Source organism: Herpailurus yagouaroundi, unplaced genomic scaffold (assembly GCF_014898765.1).
Source record: "Herpailurus yagouaroundi ecotype Mexico unplaced genomic scaffold, PumYag 426, whole genome shotgun sequence".
Taxonomy (NCBI): Eukaryota; Metazoa; Chordata; class Mammalia; order Carnivora; family Felidae; genus Herpailurus; species Herpailurus yagouaroundi.
The window spans coordinates 302,128-310,084 of record NW_024412643.1 but is presented as its reverse complement, the minus strand read 5'-3'; the positions used below and the strand labels follow the sequence as shown (position 1 = coordinate 310,084).

General features: G+C 39.7%; 1 pseudogene; it reads right to left on the bottom strand.

Moving 5' to 3' along the window:
• Positions 1-6,315: 6,315 nt before the first annotated feature.
• On the bottom strand, positions 6,316-7,203 carry LOC121022556 (pleckstrin homology domain-containing family B member 2-like; annotated as a pseudogene).
• Positions 7,204-7,957: the final 754 nt, after the last annotated feature.

Below are 7,957 nucleotides of genomic sequence, written 5' to 3'. Positions count from 1 at the left end.
AAAGGAAAAATATGCAGACAAGAATTCTTTATCCAACAAGGCTGCCATTCAGAATAGAAGGAGAGGTAAAGAGTTTCCCAGACAAACAAAAACTAAGGGAATTTGTGAACACTAAACCAGGCCTGAAAGAAATTTTCAGGGGAACTCTTTGAGTGAAGAAAAAATTTAAAAAAAGACCAAAGCAACAAAGACTATAAAGGGCCAGAGAGCATCACCAGAAACACCAACTCTATAGGTTAACACAATGGCACAAATTCATATCTTTCACTAATAACTCTGAATGTAAATGGAATAAAAGCTCTAATCAAAAGACATAGGGTATCACAATGGATAAAAAAAAGCAATACCCATCTATATTATACCTAAAAAAAGACTCACTTTAGACCTAAAGAGACCTGCAGATATAAAGTGAAGGGATGGAGAACCATCTATCATGCTGATAGACATAAAAAGAAAGCCAGAGTAACCATACTTACATTAGAAAACTAGATTTTGAAACAAAGATTTTAACAAGAAGGGCATTACATCATAATTGAGGGGTCTATCCATCAAGAAGATCTGACAATTGTAAATATTTATGCCCCCAACTTGGCAAACTAAATATATAAATCAATTAGTAACAAACATAAAGAACCTCATTCATCATAATACCAGAGTATTAGGGGACTTTTAACACCCACTTACAACAAGGAATGGATCATCTGAGCAGAAAATCAAGGAAACAATGACTTTGAATCACACACTGGAATAGATGGACTTAGTAGATATATTCAAAACATTTCATCCTAAAGCAGCAGAATACACATTCTTCTCAAGAGCACATGGAACATTCTCCAGAATAGATCACATATTGGGTTACAAATCAGCCCTTATCAAATACAAAAAGACCAAGATCATACCATTCATATTTTCAGATCATAACACTATGAAACTTGAAGTCCACAAGAAAACATTTGGGAAGTCCACAAATACATGGAGGTTAAAGAACATCCTACTAAATAATGAATTGGTTAACCAGGAAATTAAAGAAATTTTTAAAAATACATGGAAGCAAATGAAAATGAAAACACGACAGTCTAAACCCTTTGGGATGCAGCAAAGGCAATCCTAAGACAGAAATATATTGTATAAATTTTTTTAATGTTTGTTTATTTTTCAGAAAGAGAGAGACAGCCAGAGCATGAGTGGGGTAGGGGCAGAGAGAGAGGCAGACACAAAATCTGAAGCAGACTATCAGCACAGAATCCAGCACAGGGCTCGAATTCGTGAACAACGAGATCATGACCTGAGCTGAAGTCAGATGCTTAACAGACTGAGCCACCTGGGCATCCCAAGGGAATATATTGTAATTCAGGCCTATCTCAAGAAGCAAGAAAGATCCCAAATGCACAACCTAACCTTACACATAAAGGAGCTAGATAAGGAACAGCAAACAAAGCATAAAGCCAGCAGAAGAAGGGAAATAATAAAGATTAGAGCAGGAAAAAAAATGATATATAAACAAAAAAAAGTAGAAGATATCAGTTAAACTAAGAGCTGGTTCTTTGAAAGAATTAACAAAATTGATAACCCCCTAGCCAGACTTACCAAAAAGTGAAGAGAAAGGACCCAAAGAGATAAAATCATGAATGAAAGAGGAGAGATCATAATCAACATGACAGATATACAAACAATTATAAGAGAATACTATGAAAAATTATGTGCCAACAAACTAGGCAATATGGAAGAAATGGACAAATTCCTAGAAACTCACAATCTACCAAAATTGAAACTGGGAGAAATAGAAAATTTGAACAAACTCCATAACTGGCAAAGAAATTGAATCAGTAGTCAAAAATCGCCCAAGAAACCAGGGTCCTGGGCCAGATGACTTCCCAGGGGAATTCTACCAGACATTTAAAGAAGACTTAATACCTATTCTCAAACTGTTCCAAAAAACAGAAATAGAAGGAAAACTTCCAAACTCATTCTACAAAGCCAAATTTGCCTTGGTTCCAAAACCAGGCAAAGACCCCACTTTAAAAAGAATTACAGGCCAATATCCCTGATGAACATGGGTGCAGAATTTCTCAACAAGATCTCAAGATCTCAAGATCTCAAGCAAATCAAATTCAACAGTACATTAAAAGAATTATGTTAATGTACTGTTTGCCTCCCTCTCTGTTTTTATATTATTGTTCCTTCACTTACTCTATGTTCACCTGTTGAATTTCTCAAATTCCACATACGAATTAAATCATATGATATTTGTCTTTCTCTGACTGACTTATTTCACTTAGCATACCTCCAGTTCCACCCACGTTGTTGCAAATGGCAAGATTTCATTTTTTTCATCACTGAGTAGTATTCCACTGTGTATGTGTGTGTGTGTGTGCATGTGCACGTGCGCGTGTGTGTATACCACATCTTTTTTATACATTCATCAGACAATTAACATTTTGGGTCTTTCCATAATTTGGCTATTGTTGACAGCACTGCTATAAACATTGGGGTGCATGTGCCCCTTTGAAACAGAATTTTTGTATCCTTTGGATAAATTCCTAGTAGTGCAATTGATGGGTCATAAGGTAGTTCTATTTTTAATTTTTTGAGGAACTTCCATACTGTTTTCCATAATGGCTGCACCAGTTTGCATTCCTACCAACAGTGCAATAGGGTTCCCCTTTCTCCACATCCTTGTCAATATTTGTTGTTTCCCAAGTGGTTAATTTTAGCCTTTGTGACCAGTGAGAGGTGGTATTTCATTGTGGTCTTGATTTCTATTTCTCTGATGATGAGTGATGTTGAGCATCTTCTCCTATGTCTCTTAGCCACCTGGATGCTTCTTTGTAAAAATGTCTGTTCATGTCTTCTGCCCATTTCTTAACTGGGTTTTTTTTTGGGGGGGGGGTGTTGAGTTTTATAAGTTCTTTATAAATTTTGGATACTAACCCTTTATCATATATGTCATTTGCAAAAATCTTCTCCCATTCCATAGGCTGCCTTTTAGTTTTGCTGATTGTTTCTTCCACTGTGTAGAAGCTTTTTATCTTGATGAAGTCCCAATAGTTCATGTTTGCTTTTGTTTCCCTTGCCTTTGGTGACATGCCTAGTAAGAAGTTGCCCCTGCTGAGGTCAAGGAATTTACTACCTGTGTTTGACCTATTAGCTTTTTGAACTTCGATGTTTCACTCTTTACCCAGGGAAGTTTTCAGCTATTATTTCTTTAAATAAATGTTCTGCTCTCTTCTCCCTCTCTTCTCCTTCTGGAATCCCAATTATTCAAATGTTTGCCTTTTTGATTGAGTCTCATTGATCACACAGGTTTTGTGGGGGAAGGCATTTGCTCATTCTTATCCTTTTTTTAAATTTACTTGCTTACTTATAGAAAGAGAGGGAAAGAGAGTATGATCAGGGGAGGAGCAGAGAAGGAGGGGGAGAGAGAGAATCCCAATCAGTTCCTGCACTGTCACGGTAGAGCCTGATGAGGGGCTCAATCTCATGAACCATGAGAATATGACCTGAGTCAAAATCAAGAATCAGACACTTAACCGACTGAGTCACCCAGGCACCCCTCATCCTTATTCTTTTCTCTTCTTTTTCTTGTGTGTTATTTCAAAATTTCTTCTTCCAAGTCACTTATTCTATCTTCCATCTGCTCTACTCTACCTCAGAGGCTCTCTACTGCATTCTTCATCTCATTCATTGAATTCTTCAGCCTCAGGATTTCTGTTTGGTTTTTTAATGGTTATTTAATCTCTTTTGTAAAGAGTTCATTTTGTTCATGTATCTTTTTCCTAATCTCATTGCGCTGTATTTCTTTTTTTTAGGTTAATAATTTAATGTATTAACATTTTCACTTCTAAACATACAATTTGCATATACAGGAAAAAATAGGTTCTGTGGGCACTAGAGAACATGAGAGGAAAGCAATCAGAAAATCAATTCTGGGGGAGGTGGGAAATAGAACTGCATTCTGTGGCTGTGTCTATATAAACTTGGGAAGGAGAAAGAAAAATGAAACAGGATCGTAACTGATGTAGAAAATAAACTTGGGCAGTTCATTTCAACTGTAGGAACTTCTTCTTATGATCCAGGTCTTGGGTCCAGGTCTGGCCTGTTTCAGGATGATCATCTGAAACACAGCCACTGGTCTTTCCCTTCTCTTTACAATCTAGGATCCTGAAGTTCACTCCAGTAACTAAAAAAACCAATCAGCCTGGCATGTGTGCAATGTCAGTGGCCAACTTCTTCCAGGCACATTATATTGAAGTACACATGAAAGTGAAATGCTTACTCACACCTGAACAAGTTTCTTCCACCTCAACTAACTTCTTGATTTAGGATTACCTAAATTGAGGTGATTACAAAGCTGGCATCTACGGAAATTGGACCAAGGAAATGAAATCTCTCAGCCCATCTTTATACCTACTATGCATTTCCTATCAGCATCAAGTCACCGGCAACACTGAATTTCCAGGTTCAACTATGTCTGCCCAATAGGGCTGGCCAACAGAGTGCACACATGTGTGCCCAAGACTCAGTTCATACCTCTCCCTTCCGTCAGAGGGGGACTCTGCTTCCCAGGCATTTCAGTGACATAACTAAGTACTCTGTAGTTCCAATAACTCTAAGTTCAAAATTAATACCCTAATGCCACATTAAACACTGTTTAATATTTTGTTAGTAAAGTATACAGCTCTAATAATGACTATCATATAAACAAAGCCATTCTTACTCTACAGGATGTAAAATCATTAAAGCAACATTTTTTACCATCAAAACCAATATTGTCACACAGCACATCTGGCAATTTTCCAACATCTCAAATATCCCAAAGGATGATAGTCAAGTGCACATCCTTTCAACTAGAAACAGACTCTACAGTGTCAGTAAGTTCAGCAGAACTGCCCAGGAAAACAGACCTGACTGTGGTCACCATCAAGGTCATTTGGCATATGGCTTCATATGGAGATCTCTTTAAGTCTGCTCAGAGATGGAGTCAGTTGACCTATAAAATTGGCCACAGAAAATAAAAACAGAACTTGTGCTAGTAGGGAATGTATTTTGGGATGTTGGGTCAGGAACTATTACTGTGCTAAGCTGCCTTGGTAGAAGTACATTGTTTAAAGCCCGCGGGACAGAAGACTGAACTAATTATGGGCTTTACAAATTCGCATAGGGAAATAACAGAAGTGCAGGATTATTGGTTTTCTAGAGTTTCACACATAGCTGGGGCTCAAAATTACATGGTTTAAGCTTCTGTATCAGGAATAAAAACAAAGCCCGTGTCCTGGTCAAGTTTAGTAATATCTTGACAGAAGGCCATTCATGTCCTTAGGCATCATTTCCCATCTATAGCCTGAGTCTCCCCCACAGCCATGGTTCCAAGGGCCCCCACTATGCCACCACCAGGGCTCCATGAACCCCAGTGCTTGGGGGAGAGTGACAGTGCCCCAGTCCTGCACAAAGAAGGACACCTGCTCTTCAGAAGGACAGAAGAGAGGAAAAGAGCACCCTCTGCACAGTGCAATCTCTAGAGGCCTGACACAGTAACATTATAACTATGGCTCTCATTCCATTTCCTCACCACTCTTTTAATATCACTTTCTCAACAAGTAGGAAAAAAAAGCTATAAGTAGGCTGCTGTGGCAACAAAAACACTCAAAGCAGACACTAAAAACATAGAGTCATCTCTGAATAAAGCACATCTACCTCCACATACTTGAAACTGTTTTGCGTTCTTCAAGTTTTAAAGGATAAAACTTTGAGGCTCAAGCCAATTCCTAATGTGGGATATTTTCCAAGGATTGCTACCAAAAAAACAAAGAATAAAATGAAGAAGCATCATTCTAAGAGGAGGCAGGGCAGGGGGTGCGGGGAGGGGGGCTGACCCTCCCCCATCATCCTGAGTAGTCAGCTTTGCTGGCCCCAGAGGTCCTGGGGATACCACCCCACTGCCTCAGGGAAGTTCCTGGTTGCTTACCAGCCCACAACTCCTGAAGTTACATGCAGCCAGCTCTGATCCGAGATTTCAAAGTTCAATGTTCAACAGAAAGAAGCTGTAGTCCTCCTTGCCATACCACTCACACATGTGTCACCATATATTAACAGAACACTAAATTATCCCTTAAGCACTATACCTAACTCTGAAAAGAAAATGCCATTCTAAACAGGTGTAGCCAAAATAAGGTATTCCAAGAGTTCTAGAAAGAAACTCCTGGAACGAGCCAGTGCCCCAAAGAGTCCATGTTTTAGCTAAACACAAGTCAGAAGCCTTCTCTACAGTACGTGTATGGATTAGTTAGAACTATGATGTCATCACTTTCAAAAGAACAATTAAACTATTATTAAAAACATTTATCACCAACAGAAATGCCCTGAAAATTATATTATTGCACACAGGGTATCAGAAGCTATGCACATCCAGATCTGAAGGACTCTAGAAGACCCAGACCAGAGAGCCTAAGGCCATGCCAGTGGCAGCTCTGGCCACCATGTCCAGTGCCAGATCACTGTCACTGTCTCGATACCACTCCTGAATGATGACTTGGTTGGCAGGCTGTTGTCCATAAAGTCCTTCATGTGGGTACTGGCAGGATACAGAACAATAGATAGCTTGAGTTCCTGGAGGCTATGCACCACTGTATGGACCATAACCATATGCCTCAGAGGTTGGTGTCCCATAGGCTGTGTGAGGAGGAGAGGAAGAAGTCACGGCTGTCTTATCATACAGGATTTCTGAGCCAACATAAGCTGTGTTCGTCCTGGAATCCTGGAGTGTAAATTTCCAGGCCAAACAATCCTCTGTGCTTTCTGCACAAAGACGCATGGTTTTCCCATCTCAGCAAACAATCTTCAGCGTACAGTCTTTTGGTTTCCCATCTGGAGGCTGAGTATCCTGACACTCATGCCCCATGCAGATGTTGATAAAGTCCACTGGCATGTGGACCTTGTCTTCAACACTTTGCCAAGTTTAGTTATCATAATAGATCAGGTAACCATGTGACCACAGGTCAAACCAATTCTTCTCCCAATGCTTCAAAATAGTACTCTGTCGCAGCAACCATCCGCTCTTTACAAACACCATCTTTCTACCTGCAAACTATCCGGCTGCAGCTGCGGAGCATTGAAGCAGGGCTGGGCCATTGAGCTGTATTTCTAAGTTTTCTTATAGCCTGTTGAGTTTCTGCAATACACTATTTTGAATTCTTTATTAGCTAGATCTTTATTAAAGTGTCTTTGGGCTCGATTGTTAGAGAATTATTGGTATCTTTTGGCAATGGCTTGCTTTCTAGATTTTTAAAGTTCCTTGTATTTCTGCATTGCTGCTTTCACATTTGAAGTATCTTTACTGGTTATATTCAGATGGGGTACTGTTCCTTGGTGTTGCTTTTCTGGGGTTTCCTAGGCTTATTATGGATAAACGTGTTCCACTTCTTTTGATCTCTTTTGTGGCCAAATCCTTAAACTTTGTGTTTTTTTTCTTCTTCCTATAATTCATCAGGCTGGCTGCAGGAAACTTCTCGTTTTCCAAGAGGTGGCACTATAACTCTAGTTTGTGGTTTTTACTTTGCCCACAGGTAGTGGTCCATTTTTCCTAAGAAAATCCAATTACCCAACGTGTTTTCACTGCCACACTCAAGAGTGCATACAGACAGCTGGCCAAACAACGCGGGGGAGACGTGGATTTAGCACTCAGGGCATTGGGTGTGCCTGTGGACTTGATGGAGAGATCCTCAAGTGCAGTTTTCCTGTGGAAGACTTCCTGCTGAAGTTCCGAAGCAGACAGCAGGAACCAAGTTCCTTTAATACCTTTTGGTATTTAAGATATTTCCTTCCTTTTCTCCCTCTCCCAAGTCATAAGGGTCCTACCTCAGAAATCAGGGTACTTCTGAAGATAAAAATGGGGTTTCTCCAGCTGCAACCCCCACAACTGGAATACCCAGGCATTCATTCCCTGCTTTCCACCTCCTCC